Source organism: Lissotriton helveticus, chromosome 1_1 (genome assembly GCF_964261635.1).
Source record: "Lissotriton helveticus chromosome 1_1, aLisHel1.1, whole genome shotgun sequence".
NCBI lineage: Eukaryota > Metazoa > Chordata > Amphibia > Caudata > Salamandridae > Lissotriton > Lissotriton helveticus.
In genome coordinates this window covers 720,927,143-720,948,351 of record NC_136057.1, presented here as the reverse complement: position 1 = coordinate 720,948,351, position 21,209 = coordinate 720,927,143, and the positions used below count along the sequence as shown (strand labels likewise).

The 21,209-nt window shown below is 44.6% G+C and overlaps 1 protein-coding gene across 2 annotated transcripts in view; it reads left to right on the top strand.

The window, feature by feature from the left end:
* Positions 1–21,209, top strand: part of NAV3 (neuron navigator 3) — a 1,248,418-nt gene that overhangs the window by 496,220 nt on the left and 730,989 nt on the right. The window lies entirely within an intron of this gene.

Below are 21,209 nucleotides of genomic sequence, written 5' to 3'. Positions count from 1 at the left end.
TGTATTGGTTTTGTTTAGCTCGTTAATTGCATACCAATTTGTGTAACGTAAGTAAACACTTTACCTATATGGCAATCATACATGGCAACCCTGTAATCTAGCATACAATCTCAGTTGTGCAAAGTTATGAAATATATTTGTCTCTTTGGGTAAAAACCAAGTCCTTTCCTGCTCCTTCTTGCTCTGTGAAAAATGCTCTAATAAAGATTTTGTCTCACTCCACTAGAATGGGCAAAGGAAAAAAGATGGGATTAAGTGCATGAACTGTGGCTAAATGTGCTGGTGATGAGAAAGGTTCACATAAATGCTATTGATATCTCCCTTGTGTGTACTAGCCATGCTAGGACTTTGCCTACATGTAAAGTGGCTCCCAGATCAGATCAACTGCATGAATATGTTCCGTATTTTGAGAAGTAATAGGACCTCTGTAGTGAGTCAGCTAGTGGGAGTCTATGCCACAGCACCAGCAGTATTTTGTAAACGTTTTTGCCTCATATCGCAAGATGATTTTTTTTTATACCTGCTTACATTCCGGCTTTGCTTACTTTTAAGATACTCACTTTCTGGGGCTGAAATCTTCAGAGCCCTTGCCTTTCTTCTCTCTCCAGTCACCATCGTTGCTAGTAGTGAATCTCGTACCAGCTGTCACAACATAGTCATGCTCCAGCAAGAAGTTCAATCTTATGGCAGAACCTTGAGACCAAGAATTAACTCAGCATGATCACTGCTGTTTCAGTTTATACTTTACAGTTAGCAGAGCATTGATTAAATCTAACCAAGTTGCAAGGAAAATGTGTGTTACCTTTCATTACTAGGGCCATTGCTGTCACATTGTTTGGATACAAATTCCCAAGATGTGCTTATGGCTCTGTCAGAAATGGGGGATTAATTTGGTAGAGAGGGTTCTACTACTAACTTAATAAACCCACTCTGGTCAGATCAAACCCCACTTCTGCGAGAATTTGTTCTTTTAAAGTAAAGAACACAATACAATAACCTCTCCAAACCAATTCAGAAAAATATAGAACAATTATATGATAAAAAAGACACCAAGGTCCTAAAAATAGGCTAAGAGGAACTGGAGATATGGATCTTTTGAAGTTTTAAGCCAAAAAGCGTCTTGAAAAAGTCAAGCACTGTGGAAAGACAACAATTTTCAGTGGGCCAAGTTCTAGGCACAATTTCAGAATGACCGCAATGGTGTTAAGGTTGGATTCATCAAGGGGGTTGTCCCAGTTAAACACAGGGCCTGCTTTAGAGTTCAGCGGATGAGTTACTCCATCACAAACATGATGGATATCCCGTCCGCCATATTACAAGTGCATTTTATTCATTTGCAGTTGTTATATGGCAGATGGAATATTCGTCACGTTTGCGACGGAGTAACCAATCCAACGAACTCTAAATCAGGCCCTTGGTCTCCATCTGCAGGGAAAGCTTATTGTAATCAACTTTATAGGCACCAGGTCTCTTTGTAGCTTGGTCTCTTTTAGGGTCTAGTCCTTCTTAGTCAGCTGGGCCCTCTAGAAGCACGGAGTCCTTCTCCTTTTTGTGTCCCTGAAGCAGAAGTTGGGAGAGCAGTTTCAGAGCGCTAGCAGATTTCAGGAGTACGTGTTTGAGTCCTCCTCTTCAGTAACCTGGTATCAGGATCTTCTTCGAGCATTCCCATCTTATTCAGATGAAGTCCTCCCAGGCTCTGAAAGATTCTGAGGAGGTGATGGTAGAGATGCCAATTTATCCTGTGCATTAGCCAGTGACTAATTCTACTGCCCAATTCTAATAACTTACTCAACGTCCTTCCACCTCCATCCACCTCCTCCTTGCCTTACTGCCGTACAGTAATATTACCCAGGAGCCCCTGTTTCAAGATGGATGTTCTCAGCTGCCACCAACCTGGTTTGTCTTCAGCTTCTTGGCCTCTCCCCTACTGGACAGGGTCACACCTGTTTTCCCTGGTACTGTGGCTAGAACCTGTCTCGGAGGGTCTTAGGAATAAATAAGAGAAGCCATCCTTGTCCTCTTCAAGTCCAATGAGCTAGTGCTAAGGATGTCTTTTGTTCCGCCAACTGTTCATTTCCACGTCCAAATAACTAATCTCTGCTAAGTGTTCAGCAGCTAACACCAATTGACCTTTTCTGGGTCCAGGTGCAAGCTATTGACCTCTGAGTCATAGTTGTGAACTCTCCCAGCCAAAGATGTGTAAAGCAGCTCTGGAGGTGTGATGGGTGACAGAAAATATTTCAAGTCAGCTCTGACTCAGGCAATCTGTAGTACATTTATTTAAAGTTGCTTATCTGCCTAGGATATCAAAAATCACCATTAAGTCAGAGTTTAAAAACGAAGCAGGACATAACTTTAAAGCATTTTGCTAGCCCTTTCGTAAGTGGAGACGGGAAACAAAGATTTTACTCTCACCTGGGCCTAAAAAATCTACCGTAGCCTATAAAGTAAAAAAGCTTTGTGTTTTATATCACTGTGAGGGCACACACATTTTGATATTTAGTATGTTCTATTTTTATATATTAGCACCATGCTCCGTGGGCATACAAGGACATTTTAGAGGTGACATAAATATATATATATAGCAACAGGCTTCTCCCAAATGGCAAAGTTACCACTGCAGTGCATTTTAAATGCCGCCTAGTTCGAGCACAGTGCTGCTGCTGGCCAAAATATATTCTTGTCATATATGTGGCTGGTATTAATAGGCACTGCAATCCACATATAACATTTAACTTTCCAAGTCATGATTTAGAGTGGAAGCACTTTACTACTTTTTAGCGCTGGTATAGTACAAAGATTCCTAAAGCCATCCGAGATAGGGTGTAGAAAAAGGCAAAACGTCTGGTGTTACCACGCAGGAAAGGCACATGACCTGCAACTTCCATAAAGTTGTAGCATGTTATCCTCTCTTCTAATCTAGCATCTCAAGCGGATCTGGTCATGTCCTTGCAATTGCACTTAGGTTACATGCATCATTTAGGCTGCAATGTCCATGCAAAAAAAGGCATATTTGAAGTTCACACTTCTAAAAATCGCCCCCTTCAACCCCAAGTGTTAGTACAATAAATAAAAAAGAAACAATTAAGAAATGGAATCACGTCATTTTAAATTTCATATCTTTATTCATCTGAAGCCATAAAAGTAAAAATAAGATAAAAAACATTGTTCATCTAAAATTGAAGAGATTAAAAAGATCCTCACAGTTAACGGGTGCACAATTCATAAGATGGAGCAATGGGAACACAGCATGGTGAGAGCATCGATAATACACTGATACAACAAGGACTTCATACCTTTTCCTAATTGCCAATACCCTTCGAATAACATTTAGAACCGCGTAACAGTTCTCTGTGGGACAGAGTTTCTGTAGAAACATCAAGCCTCCCTGATGACGTCTTAATGTTGATCCACGCAAAAGAGGGACACAAGTAGAGCACCTGGGTTCTGACATGCGCTTTGATTTGCAGCATTATTACAACAACATGGGGGTAATCCGGTGACCATACACATTGTAAATGGAAAACAACCGCAAAGTCAATAAAACCAAATCTAAAAAGGTTTAGGTAGCAGCGAAAGGTAGGGTTCATAATCTAGGACATTTAGGGTACTAGATTACTTGTAATTGAAACTGTTACATATCTTACAACAGACACTAAAACCCAGGCTCTCTGTAACCTCAGATCCCTACAATTATTGCAAAAGCTTAGCTTAACTTCCTCTTTACATTTTAAAGTAATTGCATGAGAGTTATCAAACAACTCTTTAGAAGCCTATTTCTTCAAAAGCTTTAATCAAATATGAAATCTAAGTGATCCAAGCCACCCCATCCAGAGACAAACAATCTGAAATGCAGGATCTTACTATGGCTGCCTCCGTGTTTCCCCAAGTGTTAACCCACAGCAAAAGCAGAGCAAGTTCCATCTGGTCTTCCGCAAAAGGAAGGCCTAGATCCTCGTGGCAAACAAAAGTAGAGGTCCCCATGGCAACTGCAAGTAACCTGTGTTACCAGTGACAACATTGGCCTAGCTCTTCCCATGCTGCTGCATTGATCTTGTTCCTGTCTTCTTGCCCCCCACCATTTTTGAGTGCCTTCTTCTTGCTTTTCCCATGTTTTTGCTGTTTTCTCTTTGTCCCTTCCATTTTCTGGGCGCCTTCTCCTTGCTTTTCCTTCGTTTTCATTGCTTTTGTCTTGTTTCCCCCCTTTTTGTGAGTACCTGCTTCTTGATTTCCCCACGTTTTCATTACTTTCTCCTTGCCTTTTCCCTTTCTGCTGCTCCTGCCTGCTGCCTTTTTCTGCCTCTACCTAGCCCTTGCCACCTCCTCCCAGGACCTACTTCATGAAGGGTTCAGCACAACCCCATTAAGAAGGCCCCAGGCCCAGCTCTCCTTGTTCTGCTGCATCGCTCTTGCTCCTGTCTTTTACTTGCTTTCCCCCATTTTTCGAGTGCGTTCGCCGTGCTTTCCCTTCCTTTCATTGCTTTCTCCTTTTTTTCCAATCCATTTTTGAGTGCTTTCTCCTTGCTTTCCCTTCATTTTCACTGGTTTCTCCTTGCCTTCACTGCTTTGTCCTTGCTTTTCCTCACGTTTTTATGAGTGCATTCTCCTTGCTTTCCCTTTGTTTCATTGCTTTCTCCTGGTTTTAAACCCGTTTTTGAGTGCCTTCTCCTTGCTTTCCCTTCATTTTCACAGGTTTCTCCTTGCCTTCACTGCTTTCTCCTTGATTTTCCTCACGTTTTTTGAGTGCCTTATCCCTCATTTAAAAGAAAAGAAAAAAAATAGCTCCTTGAGACCATCCTGTGTGATTTACTGCACTTTATAAATCCTTGATTGATTGATTGATGCTAGGTAGTAGGGGAATGACCTGGAGCAATTACTGATCCTGTGATCATGTTAAGGTCATGCCATAAAGAGCTCCACTGCCCGCTTCTACATTGCATTGGCATGTATGAAGCCGCATTTCTTCCATGACCCAGAATTGTGATTGCCCTCCAGGAACCAGAGGCAGATGTGGGATCTGAGAGCAATCACTGTTTGTGGTATTGTTTACATCACTTGAACACTTACACCTTGTGTTGAGAGTGGAGACAAACTGTCAAAAACACTGCAGTATTTACATTTTGTGGAGAAATGTTCCAAGCAGAGCAGCTCAAGTTGTGCATGGAAGGCACAGGAAGAAAGGTACTGACATTCAGGGCTGGGGGTGGTACCATATACAGAGAGCTCCATGACATCATGTCCAGGGTGATGCCTGAAGGCATAGGGGCCCTATTTAACCCAAAAAAATCCCGTCTGGCACCTGGGAGATATTTACAATGCAAGTGATCTGCAGGTAGAATTATCCATCAGAAGTAGGCATATCTAGACAACTATTGCAACATGGTTTGAGCAGTCTCTGCCATCACACACAGCACCAAAACTCTTTCCACAAAGGCCATATACACACTCACACTATCATGCATGTGTGTCCTAGCTCCAACCCTTCTGCTTAATTTGGAAAAGAATAAATGTTGGGCCCAAAGTTTTAATTGGAACATCTTGAGAAAAGTGCGCCTGCTGCATAGCCCTTTGATTTACCAGCCAAGCTTCAGAAACGACACCTGGGCTCCCAGTTTCTGCCTTGCCTTCATCTGTTGCTCCCTTTCTGCCTGCGAATACCATTTCATTTTGTACTGGAGTTTCAAGTCTAGTGCAGTCCTACATGTTTTATACAATACTTATGACAATATGAGGAGGGGATTGTGCTGCTGGGTTGAGGTGCATTCTGTGGTTTTCTTCAGTCAGTGCTGAAGTCAATGCTTAATTTTAGCCAGAGGCTGTCGGTGAGGTCCACCAGCACTTATTATTGAGGACAGACACTTGTTTTTGGGGACAGACACTTATTTTTCTCCATTAGACATTTCCTGTGAGCAAGAGAGGGAAAAACAAAGTGTAAATAAGGAGGAAAAGAAAGGCGGAAAAACTGTTACAAAGGGAGAAAGCAGAAATCTGAAAAGAGTAAGATACAAGCATCCTGGGATCGGTTTCGGGGTATCACCCCTCATTATTCAGGCTAACTTGAATCCAGCGATGTAGCGAGCAAGGTTCCCACATCTGGGAATACCCTTAGCCGCTTAGGACGCACATTGCAACATCACAAAATAAAATGATGGACAGAGAGTTGAAACTTTTGAAAGACTCACCCCAGTCACAGATCTGGGTTTAATCCATCCTTATTTTGCTCCCCACGTCACCCCAGTTCCGACCCAGTCATATGCAAATCATTCTTGATCCTGCTCCCCATGGGAACAGTCCAGCCCGAACTGCAAAGCCACTTCCTCACTGGAAAAGAAGCAAGCATCCTGAGACAGGTTTCAGGGTATCACCCCTCAACAGCCACCCTTTCCCAAAAGGGTATTAATAGGGACATACTGATCCTGATAAAAGTCACTGGTTTGGAGTACGTGGCAGAAACTGGTTAATCATAACTAACGGCCAAGGAGTGACAGTAACTCCAACTAGTCTGTTTCCCCCAGTTTTTAACCTGGTCAGACGGACCAGTGAAAAAATACTGATGTGGGCACCGCCTATGCATTTTTAAAGATTACCTCATATAGATCCCATACCTCTTTTCCTTACAAAAGTGCTCCCTTGTAAGGAAAGAGGCCGCAGCATGCCTGACCATCAGAGGGCCAGGAAGTACTTGATGATGAAAAAAGTCACTGTTTGACAGTCAGTGAATGAGAGTTCCTTTAGGGAATAATTCTGTCCCTTTTACCCAGTGGGCCCGCCCCAGATGACTTGAGGTTGATTCTTTCTGATTGTGACACTGCATAAGAGGAGGGTGGGTTATGACCTCCTTTTCCCTTTCTGATTTTTACATCTAGGGAATGTTATACAACTGACAAGTTCAGAAACATATGAATAATAATATGCAGAATTGAGAAAAAAAGGTACTCTGAGAATGAAAACTCATTCACATACATTACTTTTTGGATGCATTGATTTTACACATTCTGTGCACTGCATACATTGTCTGATAGGAGCCATGACTTCTGCCTTGGGCTGCAACATCCAGTACCATCAAGGTCAGGCTGCACCTCCCTTTTAAGGGGTGGATGCAGTAGATGCAGGTCTGTAATTGGGAAAGGTGCATCAGGCAAACACTTTCCTTTGAAAAGAGTTAAGAAAACACAGTTTAGCTCGGGGACAAATTTCAGAAGAACAGTTCCCCCATTCTGGAGGGTGCAGGAACCTCGTCGTTGTCATTGCCAACAATGTAAGAAGCACAGGTAGGTGTGGAGGCTGCAGGAAAACAGGTCTGATTAGTGACAGGGATGCTCAGGAAGCATAGGTATTTCTATGGAGGGTGGGGAAGGCACATACCTGCTCTACTGTAAATGCACAGTAATGAAAGAATAATGCTGTTAGTCTGTACAAACAGACAATCCTCTATGCTTGAATGCTTCCATTTGTAATTATTGTCACGGAAAGCATTACCTAGAGGCATCAAGTCTTACCAGCTTTAAAACCCTCACTTTACCATCAGTGTCTCATAAAATAGTCCCATGATGCCGTTCAAGTAATGTTTCACAATAGGTCAGGGCCAACTTGGGTCACTTTTTCTGGGTGTCCAGACCTATTTTTGTTCCCCAATCTGTTCCTGAGCATATCCCACATAATTGTATAGATGAGGAAAAAGTCTGACTAAACATCTCGTAGAATGGTATGAAAAGCAGTCCGAGGCTGTGGGCAGGTGCAGCACACCGTGCTTATCACATTTCTGCTCTCTGCTTCTCACTAGGCCCCTCTGGGTCTTTATGGGAGACTACAATGCCCTGTGGCCAAAGGGTACCAGACGGAGAACTTAGCTGAAACTTAGTGTTCTCGTTTTTCTGCAACCGATTTTAGCACTTATGAAGTATCATATTTTGCTTCCAGTGTTCTCCAATTTCATCTTGAAAATTATGCAGAAGCTAAGTTGGTTTGCATTAGCCCAACGCTGTTCACGCTGAAGGCAGTGAGCAGACTGCAGAAGCCTTAGTGATTTGTCTCAGTGCAGCCGTGCCCCGGTCCAGCTGATTCTGCTGTTCGGGGTTTTCAGCTGTGCAACTGTGTCCCAAAGGGACCTTTTTTTGCATTTTGGTACCTGCTTCACCTCAGTGTGGAAACAAACCATCAATAAATGCCTGCCCTCACTGCTGCTCGAAAATGGGCATACTACCAGCAGAGGAGTGATTAAGGGGGTTGCCCTATTGTCCCTCTCAGTGTAGGCTGTGGCCTGACCAGTGTGAATGCCACTTCCAGCAAACGATGGTGAATGGGAAAATGTTGCCAAATGTCTCTCTTCATATTTTAATATATATTATTTTTTCTTTTTCCTTATCACACGATTCTAAAAAGACCGTGAAAGCAGTGGATAAATCAAGTTATATATTTCAGAATGAAAAGTCAACCAAGCGTGCTTACGTAGCATTCATCTTAATCTGTACCAGAAATTATAGAGTTCTCTGAACTCTGTAGCATATTTACTTATGAAAACCCCATTTTCCCTTTATTCCCCCTGGTAGTGTACGGTATTGTATTACAATTGCATTTCTATAGTGCATCATGCTCCTGATCATCGCACACTAAGAACAGATGTTCACTTGGTAGTCATTTTCAAAGACAATGTGATTACACAAACTTTTTTCTGTGCAGACTTAATCTGTATAGAATACGTTATAATAGAACAGACATATATTCTGTTAAGACTTAATCTTATTACAAGCTCAAATAAAATTCTGGCAACCAGTTTTCCATAATTTCTTTATCCAATTCGATCCAGCCAACCGACATTTTATTTAGAAATACATGAAAAAACGATTCTCATCACATATATGATGAAGGGAGTGTTGGAAAGACTTGTAAAAACACCCCAAGTGTAAAAACCAGACCAGACAAAGAAAAAGAGACCACATGGGTGAGTACGAGCAATAAATTGGTCTCTCTCGTGCGACAGACAGCCCTTCTCTAAATCATGAGATACAAAAGGTAAATACACAATGTGTTTATTGGACACAACAAAGGTCTGTCTCCTTTAAATGTCTACGAGGTTTCAACTCTAATTGGGGATGCTAGGGTCTCATCAGGACTGAAGAATAACCTGGAAGCCTAAGAGGGTATCAATAATTAGTGAGTAGGCTGACAAGGTAGAGCGTAGCAAATAACAGATGAGAAGTGAAGGCTACATACTGGTTGTGTTGTTGGATAGTGGTGTCTCTTATTACTGGTAAACCAAAGCTCATTACGCACGGTACAATGTGTGCTGACCTACACAGGCAACAGAGCTGGTCCTGTGTGGAGGATTTGTGTTGACGGAGGCCCACCAATGTAGATACAATGCGTTCTACAAAGACATGGGAACAGGGCATTTAAGTCAGTGTCTCATAAAAACATTTTGTCAAGTGTTTGTGAAAGAATGTACGTTTCTTACCAGTGTACACTATAATAGCTGTGGTCGAATGAGGGTAAATTTCCTACAAAAATAGTTGAGAATGGCCTAATGGAACACAAAACCTCATTAATTAAGGCAAGACTAATTCATAATGTGTTTTAACAATATGGGTACAAATAACTATTCTTATCCTAAACGGAGAAGGATAGTCCATGCACAGTTACAGAATGACGATCTCCCAATTACAGATCCAAGGCCTGTCAAAAAAGAACCCACCGGCGGGACCGGGCTGGAAGAAATAGAGGAAGACACTCCATTGCGCTACATTCTCGAAGAGAGGCGTAGCTGCGGGCATGTCATGGGTCTTGGCCCACTTGGTGAAGGAAAGCCTTCAAAAGGAGATCATGGAATGGTGAGAAATACACCAAAACGTACAAAAATTAAAAACACCTGAAGCTACATACAGGATAAATAGGACAAAGACAGGCTTGTTGGGAGTTATTGTGAACAAATACATGAAAAATTAGACAATAATAAATCGGGCCAGAATCGCGGCTCAAACCAGCACCGTCAGCACGAGAGTGCAGTAGCTCAAAGGGATGAACTAAACCCTAACAATTGGCTCTTCTAAGAGGCGATAGGGAATGCTGAATTGTTGATTTGGAAGACTTCTGCTATTCATGATAACACCCACAGTCAGGGCAACCATAGTTTTGTACAAAATTGCATGTTTCAATCATGTTGAGTGCAACTTGGAGAAAATAAACACGAGAAAACACAATTAAAAAACATTAGGGTGCCAATCGACAGCTTCGGTGAAGGTGATCAAATACAGCAATAATAATGAATTCTTTTATAGTCTTAGTCCTGTCAGAAAGTAATACAAAGTGAATGACAAAAGCCAAGGTTTTCATGAACTCACTGATGACTTAGGAAAACAGAGATTATTGCAAATGAATACATGAAGAATCCGACAATAATAAATACAAATAAAATGGGCCAGAATCGGGGATTGAAACGGCACTGTCAGCGCAAGAGTGGCATAGAATAAAGTGAAGAGCTAATCCCTAACCAGCAGCTCTTCATCAATGCAGCATTCCCTCTTTCCTCTTAGAAGAGGTACTTGTAAGTGTTTAGCTCTTCCCTTTGTGCTAAAGCACTCTTGAGCTGATGGTGCCGATTTGAATTACATGAGCCTTTTCTGAACTAATGAGGTTTTCTGTTCCATTAGGCCATTCCCAACTATCTTTGCTGGAACTTTACCCTCATTCGACCATGGCTTTAATATCTGTAAGGATTGTACATTCTTTCACAATCTCTTGACAAAATGTTTTTATGATACACTGACTTAATGCCCTGTTCTAATTTCTTTGTAGAACTGTTAGACTTGGCATCTTTGGCATGGTTCCCCAGAATGTTTACCTCTACCTCCTGTATTTTTGATGCTGTGCTGGATTTAGTTTTTGCTAGCTTAGATGCTTTGGGCACTTTGCCACTGCTGATCAGTGTCAAAGTGCAAGTGCTCCTTGTGTAAATTGTTATAACAATCGGTTCTCCCTGATTAGCATATTGGATTTACTGGTACGTCCCTAGTAAAGTGCACTAAGTGTGTCAGGACCTGTAAATCAAATGCTACTAGAGGGCCTTCAGCACTGATTGTGCCACCTACATGAGTATCCCTGAAAAGGTGTCTCAAACCTGCCACTTTTGTGTCTGTGAGCAGTTTTAAACTACCATGTCAACCCGGCAAGTGCACCGCTTGCCAGGCCCTAAGCTCCTCTTTTCTTACATGTAAAACATCTATATGGTAGGCCCATGGTATCCCCATGTGCAGGGTGCAGTGTATGTGAAAGGTAGGACATGTACTGGTGTGTGTGATATGCCAGATAGTGAAATACTGCCAACTTCGTTTTTCATTACTGAAAGGCTATCTGCCCCATGTGATAGAATGGGAGATACTTTGTAAAATCTTATAAGTATAACTTCCCATTGGGACAAGATTGAGAAAGAAAGTTTAGTCTCTCTGAACTCAGAATGTAATAACACATCTTTTTAGTAAATATGTTTTTTAAATTATGTGTTTGAAAAGGCTACTTTTAGAGAGTAGGCATTTTCGTGTTTAACCATTCTGTGGGCCTCTGCCTGTTTGTGGATTGACTGTCTGGCTTTGGAGTGACATGGGCTAGGGATGTGTATTCACGGTAGACAGCCATTGGGGGGTTGAGGTGTGCCTCGCCCTTCCTGTATGACTCACAGCTGAGTTGAATATGGCTTAGCTGCATTTAAAGTAGTGGGGGGGGGGAGATTTCATTGCACCTGAATAGGACCGGTCTTCCTTGCACATTGCTCTATCCAACCCCTATAGTTATACTGCACCAGTGAGGACTGAATTGATTTTAACTGGAATCGGAGACCCTTGCACAAAGAGAGCAAAGACAAACTGGGGTATAAGTAGGAGACCTTAAATCCAGGAATTTTAGATCACTTCTGGACTCAAGAAGAAACTTTGCCAAGGAGAAGAGCTGAAGAGCTGTGAGGAGGAGGAGTACTGCCCCTTTGCTGTGTGCTGTGTGAGGTTGGCTTACAACTGCTGTCTCTGCCAAGGAAAAGACAAAGACTGGAACTTTGCTGTGAACCTGCTTGAAGAAGAATCTCCAAGGGCCTGTGTGTGCTGGCCTCCTCTTCTGAAGTCTCAGGGACACAAAGACTTCACGGCCAGCTCCCCTGAACTCTGCTGCTGAGAGGTCTGACCTGCCAGGAGGTGCCTGTTCCAGTTTTGGGCCTCTGGAGGTTCCTGCTGTTGGGAGATGGAAAAGACCTGAAGAACTAAGGAAATCGATGCATTGCTCTTCTTGCGGGTGTCCTTTCCGATGCAGCACCACCGTGCAAGAAGAATTTCCATTAATCGCTGCGTCACTGCTGATATGACGCAGCGCCTGTCGTGGCTGCAAGAACCGATGCATTGTGGGATCAATGCTGAAGAAATGGCTGCAGCGCTGCTTGTCGCTCCCGCATCGATCGCCGAAACATCCAAGATTTCCACTCATCGCACCTGTGCGGCTGGTTTTCCCGACACAGCACCCGCGGACCAGAACCGTGTTGAAGTTGACGCACCCCTTTCCCCTAGAGTCTGGATTCGACACATCATTTCTCCTGCGTGCAGAAGAACTGAGGCATCTCTTTGTTTTTTATGCTTCCTACTCTGCGGCTGTTTGGCCTTGTGAATTTTGATGCATCTATAGGTACTTTGTGTAGAATCACGCATCCATAGTTTTCTATGGACCCAGTTACTTGAAACCTTTGAAAAGCCATATTCTTTTTATATGAATGTTGGATTTTGTCGTATTGTTCTTGTTGAGTTTAGATAAAGATACTTTATTATGCTAAACTGGTGTGGTGTCCATTTGTGGCGCTATCACAGTATTACTGTGTGTTTTGAGTACAAATACTTTACACACTGCCTTTGGGCTAAGTCTGTCTGCTCATGCCAAGCAACCAGGGGGTGAGCAGGGGTTGTCTAAAGTGTGTATCCCCCTTACCCTGACTAGAAGCAAAGGGTCCCTATTTGGACAATGGCACCTACCTCTGCCAACTAGAGACCCCCATTTCTAACAAGAATTGTATCTACATTGGTGCACTTTCTCAAAACAAAACCTCCATACAGGACCAACTGTTCAGGCTATGTAGGTCAGGGCACATTGTGCCGTGCCTAATGAGCTGTGGTCAACCAGTAATAAGAGAGACCACTATCCTGTGACACAACTAGTATGTAAACTTGATTTTATTGTTCCGGTTTAACTACAGTCTGCCTTGTCAGCCTCATCACTAATTATGGCTACCCTCTCAGTTCCCTAGGTGATCCATCGATACTGATGAGACCCTAGCATCTGCAATCAGGGGTGAAACATCGTCGAGATCTAAAGGAGACAGACCTTTGTTGTGTACAGTGAACACATTGTGTATTTACCTTTTGTGTCTCATGATTTAAAAGAGGACTGGCTGTTGCCCGAGAAAAAAACAATTTATTGTTCATACTCACTCTTATGGTCACTTTTTCTGGTTGTTGTTTTCACTTGGTGTTTTTCCAAAATCTGTCCACCACTCATTTCATTATATATGTTATGAGAATCGTTTCGTCATGTATTTCTAAATAAAACATTGGTTCGGCTGAATCAAATTGGATAAAATATTACGGAATACTGGTTGTCAGAATTATATACGAGCTTGTAGTAAGATTAAGTCTTTAAATGATATGTGTGTAACAGGTGTTGTTCCAGGACACACCAACACAATGAGAGGGTGTGAAGTATTAGGTTTATTCCACATTCAATAGGTCTCATTCATCCCCAGCAGCTCCTCACCAAGAACTGTCTAACTGTTCCTCCTCACACTTTGACCTCTTTATATTCCAACACCAGGGTTACTCTCCAGTGCTAACACCAGCACAAGAGATAACCTAGATTTACCACACACTTTCCCCCCTTAACAGCAAAACATTTTACAGACTATATACATAAGTGGCATACCACCCAATTTCAATCAAGTATAAGAAACAAAACCCTAGACAGTATAAAATCATATATTGCATAAACATGCAGATTCAAAAATATGAGAAAATTAACATTAGGCACTAGGTTATGTTGTTGTATACATGAACGGATTCAAATTTCCTTTAGTTTTTCTTCCTTTCTTCCGCAAAAGAAAATCTTTGAAATATACCTGCGGCTTAGTGTCCCTAGTAGACTAACTCAGAGATATTTTAGCAGTGGGTGCCCCCACTGTATCATTACCACTTATATTTTTTCTGAGAAGAACCACCCTGTTAAGATTCCAAATGAGGGTGTCCTCCATCTTAACTACATTGGTCAGAAGCTTGATCACTTTCTGAGGCTTTTGCAAACCACCTGAACCCTTTCGCCCGTATGGGCCTCTAATTATGACACAATCACCAACTTTGACAGGTGTCACCTTAACTGATTTCCTAGTGTCATAATTGCTCTTACGGGCCTCAATTTTCCTTGCTTCCCTTCATTTCCAGCTATCATCCGTATCAAGCCTGCCCGCTCTAGATTCCACCTCATTTACCCATGGAGGAGCCACTAACGTGTTGGGATCTCTTTCCTGAAATTACTCAAATGGTGATCTCCCTGTGACCACATGAGGGGGTACTCTATAAGCCTCAACCTTTTTAGTTATCTCCTCCTTCCATTCCAAGGCACTCTCCTTAGCCATGGTAATGCTCTCTTTCAGCACTCATTTGAAGCGTTCCACCATGCGGTTGGTTTCTGGGTGATATAATGAGCACCCTTCCCCAGGAATTCCTCCATTTCCCTTGGAACCAGTTGCACTCCATTGTCAGTCAACATAATGTTGGGTATACCCTCTCTCTCAAACCGTTCTTTAAGGAAGGACACAACTTGTCTCGTCTCAATCCTCTTGGATATCCTTAGTTCAGGCCAACTCAAGTACATGTCCATCAGTACCATCATGTAAGACTCACACCCTTCACCATGTATTGGTCCCTGTTGGACCTGGCCCTTTTGGCAGGTTCACCCCGAGAATTTTTTGCTTTTTCCTAGCCTGTTTCTGGAACCTGGGTTGGTGATTTTAGGCCTCTGCGCACTTTTTCACTGTGGTACAGTGTAAAGTGCGTGTGCTCTCTGTGTATGTGTGGTGAGTGACCTGTCCTCCCATAGGAATGAATGGGGAATATGTATGCCCATGGTAGTTCCTGATGTGTGGGGAGTGCAGGGTCGAGTTTGATATGTGAGAACTCGTGAGATTGAATGCTGCGTAATGGTGTATGCGGCATGATTGTGTCTAGTCTAGAAGTATCACTTTTAGAAGTTGGCATATTTGTGTAGTGAGTCTGCTGGCACGTGATTGGCTGGTGAGCCTGACCCACGAGTGCCTGGGCCTGCTTGTGGATTGACTGTCTGGTTTGAGTGTGACAGGGGCTGCAGAGCCCCCAGGAGGTTGTCTGAGTCAGCCCGTGGATGAAAGGCATCTGCTGCCAGGGAAGTGGGAGGAGATAGCACCTGATAGTGAAGGGCTGTGCCTGCCTGCCACAATGCTGGCTCCACCCCCCCGCTGGGCGACTGTCACCTCTGTCCCTGATACTGAAGGGACTTCCCTCTAAACCAGTCTAGCTGGTTCTCACACTGCCTACACAAAGACTTCAATGACTTTTTTTCTGTATAAGAAGGGGCTGTGTCCCCTTCCAAAAGGTTCTTGTTTCTAACTTGAATCTGCCAGGGGCGTGCTGCTGCTTGGGCTCAGGGGAATCCCTGGGCCCTGCCCAGCCCCTGGACACCTGATGGACTTTTCCTGCTGGGGGCTATGCTGCTCCCTCCCTTACTCCTGGACTGTTGAGGTCCTGGACTGCTGAAGGACTTCTTATTTGCTTTATTGTTGCCTTTAGCGCTGGGAGCGCTTTATTTATTTAATTTATTTATTTAAAGGTTTTATAAAGCGCGTAGTAACTCAAAGAGCATCCCAGCGCTGACCTGTTTCTCCAAGGGTTTCAGCCGTCTAATGAAATTATGTCTGCGGGAAAAGGAGGGTCTTTAGGGTTTTTCTGAACTGGAGGTAGTTCGGTTCTGTCCTGAGTCTTCGTGGTAGATGGTTCCAATGTTTGGCCGTGTGAACCGAAAAACGACGGCCACCGGTCTTGGCTTTTCTGATTCTAGGGACTACGATAAGATTTTCTACGCTGGACCGGAGGTCTCTCTCCGCTTTGTATGGGATTAGGAGTTCTTTGAGAACAGGGGGCCCGTTATTGTTGAGGGTCTTATGGGCTAGACAGAGGGCCTTGAAGACGACTCTCTCCCTGACTGGGAGCCAGTGGAGGGATTTAAGAGCCGGCCTGGCGGAGGATCTTCCTGGTGTGCCTGTGAGTAGGCGGGCGGCGGCGTTTTGGACTTTTTGCAGTGAGTTCAGGGTGGCTTCAGGGGCTCCCAGGTAGATGGCGTTACAGTAGTCTAATCTTGCCAGGATTAGACCCTGAATGAGGAGCCTCCTTGCGGTATCGGGGAGCAGGGGGAAGATCTTCCTGCAGGCTCTGAGTAGCCCAAAACAAGTCCCTGCCGTTCTTTTAATTACAAAAAGGGGGTGGTGATGGACAGAGTATCTGAGTTAATCAGAACACTCCTACCCAGTCAACAGATCAGGGCTTGATCCATCACCGTTTTTTAGCTCACTGCACCATCCCAGTTCAGAACCTGGCTATATGCAAATTAATCTGTCCCTGGCCCAGTGCATCATGGGAACAGGGCAGACCAAACTACCAAGCCAATTCTTCACTGGAAAGGAAACAAGCTTCCGGGGACCGGTTTCTGGCATTACAGCCGTCTTCGGCCCGGCTTGCTTGAATCCTGATGGTGCAATGAGCAAGGGACTCATGTCTGAGCATACCCTTCCACACTCATGGTGGCCAAAATAATTACAAAAAGGGGGTGGTGATGGACAGAGTATCTGAGTTAATCAGAACACTCCTACCCAGTCAACAGATCAGGGCTTGATCCATCACCGTTTTTTAGCTCACTGCACCATCCCAGTTCAGAACCTGGCTATATGCAAATTAATCTGTCCCTGGCCCAGTGCATCATGGGAACAGGGCAGACCAAACTACCAAGCCAATTCTTCACTGGAAAGGAAACAAGCTTCCGGGGACCGGTTTCTGGCATTACAGCCGTCTTCGGCCCGGCTTGCTTGAATCCTGATGGTGCAATGAGCAAGGGACTCATGTCTGAGCATACCCTTCCACACTCATGGTGGCCAAAATAATTACAAAAAGGGGGTGGTGATGGACAGAGTATCTGAGTTAATCAGAACACTCCTACCCAGTCAACAGATCAGGGCTTGATCCATCACCGTTTTTTAGCTCACTGCACCATCCCAGTTCAGAACCTGGCTATATGCAAATTAATCTGTCCCTGGCCCAGTGCATCATGGGAACAGGGCAGACCAAACTACCAAGCCAATTCTTCACTGGAAAGGAAACAAGCTTCCGGGGACCGGTTTCTGGCATTACAGCCGTCTTCGGCCCGGCTTGCTTGAATCCTGATGGTGCAATGAGCAAGGGACTCATGTCTGAGCATACCCTTCCACACTCATGGTGGCCAAAATAATTACAAAAAGGGGGTGGTGATGGACAGAGTATCTGAGTTAATCAGAACACTCCTACCCAGTCAACAGATCAGGGCTTGATCCATCACCGTTTTTTAGCTCACTGCACCATCCCAGTTCAGAACCTGGCTATATGCAAATTAATCTGTCCCTGGCCCAGTGCATCATGGGAACAGGGCAGACCAAACTACCAAGCCAATTCTTCACTGGAAAGGAAACAAGCTTCCGGGGACCGGTTTCTGGCATTACAGCCGTCTTCGGCCCGGCTTGCTTGAATCCTGATGGTGCAATGAGCAAGGGACTCATGTCTGAGCATACCCTTCCACACTCATGGTGGCCAAAATAATTACAAAAAGGGGGTGGTGATGGACAGAGTATCTGAGTTAATCAGAACACTCCTACCCAGTCAACAGATCAGGGCTTGATCCATCACCGTTTTTTAGCTCACTGCACCATCCCAGTTCAGAACCTGGCTATATGCAAATTAATCTGTCCCTGGCCCAGTGCATCATGGGAACAGGGCAGACCAAACTACCAAGCCAATTCTTCACTGGAAAGGAAACAAGCTTCCGGGGACCGGTTTCTGGCATTACAGCCGTCTTCGGCCTGGCTTGCTTGAATCCTGATGGTGCAATGAGCAAGGGACTCATGTCTGAGCATACCCTTCCACACTCATGGTGGCCAAAATAATTACAAAAAGGGGGTGGTGATGGACAGAGTATCTGAGTTAATCAGAACACTCCTACCCAGTCAACAGATCAGGGCTTGATCCATCACCGTTTTTTAGCTCACTGCACCATCCCAGTTCAGAACCTGGCTATATGCAAATTAATCTGTCCCTGGCCCAGTGCATCATGGGAACAGGGCAGACCAAACTACCAAGCCAATTCTTCACTGGAAAGGAAACAAGCTTCCGGGGACCGGTTTCTGGCATTACAGCCGTCTTCGGCCCGGCTTGCTTGAATCCTGATGGTGCAATGAGCAAGGGACTCATGTCTGAGCATACCCTTCCACACTCATGGTGGCCAAAATAATTACAAAAAGGGGGTGGTGATGGACAGAGTATCTGAGTTAATCAGAACACTCCTACCCAGTCAACAGATCAGGGCTTGATCCATCACCGTTTTTTAGCTCACTGCACCATCCCAGTTCAGAACCTGGCTATATGCAAATTAATCTGTCCCTGGCCCAGTGCATCATGGGAACAGGGCAGACCAAACTACCAAGCCAATTCTTCACTGGAAAGGAAACAAGCTTCCGGGGACCGGTTTCTGGCATTACAGCCGTCTTCGGCCCGGCTTGCTTGAATCCTGATGGTGCAATGAGCAAGGGACTCATGTCTGAGCATACCCTTCCACACTCATGGTGGCCAAAATAATTACAAAAAGGGGGTGGTGATGGACAGAGTATCTGAGTTAATCAGAACACTCATACCCAGTCAACAGATCAGGGCTTGATCCATCACCGTTTTTTAGCTCACTGCACCATCCCAGTTCAGAACCTGGCTATATGCAAATTAATCTGTCCCTGGCCCAGTGCATCATGGGAACAGGGCAGACCAAACTACCAAGCCAATTCTTCACTGGAAAGGAAACAAGCTTCCGGGGACCGGTTTCTGGCATTACAGCCGTCTTCGGCCCGGCTTGCTTGAATCCTGATGGTGCAATGAGCAAGGGACTCATGTCTGAGCATACCCTTCCACACTCATGGTGGCCAAAATAATTACAAAAAGGGGGTGGTGATGGACAGAGTATCTGAGTTAATCAGAACACTCCTACCCAGTCAACAGATCAGGGCTTGATCCATCACCGTTTTTTAGCTCACTGCACCATCCCAGTTCAGAACCTGGCTATATGCAAATTAATCTGTCCCTGGCCCAGTGCATCATGGGAACAGGGCAGACCAAACTACCAAGCCAATTCTTCACTGGAAAGGAAACAAGCTTCCGGGGACCGGTTTCTGGCATTACAGCCGTCTTCGGCCCGGCTTGCTTGAATCCTGATGGTGCAATGAGCAAGGGACTCATGTCTGAGCATACCCTTCCACACTCATGGTGGCCAAAATAATTACAAAAAGGGGGTGGTGATGGACAGAGTATCTGAGTTAATCAGAACACTCCTACCCAGTCAACAGATCAGGGCTTGATCCATCACCGTTTTTTAGCTCACTGCACCATCCCAGTTCAGAACCTGGCTATATGCAAATTAATCTGTCCCTGGCCCAGTGCATCATGGGAACAGGGCAGACCAAACTACCAAGCCAATTCTTCACTGGAAAGGAAACAAGCTTCCGGGGACCGGTTTCTGGCATTACAGCCGTCTTCGGCCCGGCTTGCTTGAATCCTGATGGTGCAATGAGCAAGGGACTCATGTCTGAGCATACCCTTCCACACTCATGGTGGCCAAAATAATTACAAAAAGGGGGTGGTGATGGACAGAGTATCTGAGTTAATCAGAACACTCCTACCCAGTCAACAGATCAGGGCTTGATCCATCACCGTTTTTTAGCTCACTGCACCATCCCAGTTCAGAACCTGGCTATATGCAAATTAATCTGTCCCTGGCCCAGTGCATCATGGGAACAGGGCAGACCAAACTACCAAGCCAATTCTTCACTGGAAAGGAAACAAGCTTCCGGGGACCGGTTTCTGGCATTACAGCCGTCTTCGGCCCGGCTTGCTTGAATCCTGATGGTGCAATGAGCAAGGGACTCATGTCTGAGCATACCCTTCCACACTCATGGTGGCCAAAATAATTACAAAAAGGGGGTGGTGATGGACAGAGTATCTGAGTTAATCAGAACACTCCTACCCAGTCAACAGATCAGGGCTTGATCCATCACCGTTTTTTAGCTCACTGCACCATCCCAGTTCAGAACCTGGCTATATGCAAATTAATCTGTCCCTGGCCCAGTGCATCATGGGAACAGGGCAGACCAAACTACCAAGCCAATTCTTCACTGGAAAGGAAACAAGCTTCCGGGGACCGGTTTCTGGCATTACAGCCGTCTTCGGCCCGGCTTGCTTGAATCCTGATGGTGCAATGAGCAAGGGACTCATGTCTGAGCATACCCTTCCACACTCATGGTGGCCAAAATAATTACAAAAAGGGGGTGGTGATGGACAGAGTATCTGAGTTAATCAGAACACTCCTACCCAGTCAACAGATCAGGGCTTGATCCATCACCGTTTTTTAGCTCACTGCACCATCCCAGTTCAGAACCTGGCTATATGCAAATTAATCTGTCCCTGGCCCAGTGCATCATGGGAACAGGGCAGACCAAACTACCAAGCCAATTCTTCACTGGAAAGGAAACAAGCTTCCGGGGACCGGTTTCTGGCATTACAGCCGTCTTCGGCCCGGCTTGCTTGAATCCTGATGGTGCAATGAGCAAGGGACTCATGTCTGAGCATACCCTTCCACACTCATGGTGGCCAAAATAATTACAAAAAGGGGGTGGTGATGGACAGAGTATCTGAGTTAATCAGAACACTCCTACCCAGTCAACAGATCAGGGCTTGATCCATCACCGTTTTTTAGCTCACTGCACCATCCCAGTTCAGAACCTGGCTATATGCAAATTAATCTGTCCCTGGCCCAGTGCATCATGGGAACAGGGCAGACCAAACTACCAAGCCAATTCTTCACTGGAAAGGAAACAAGCTTCC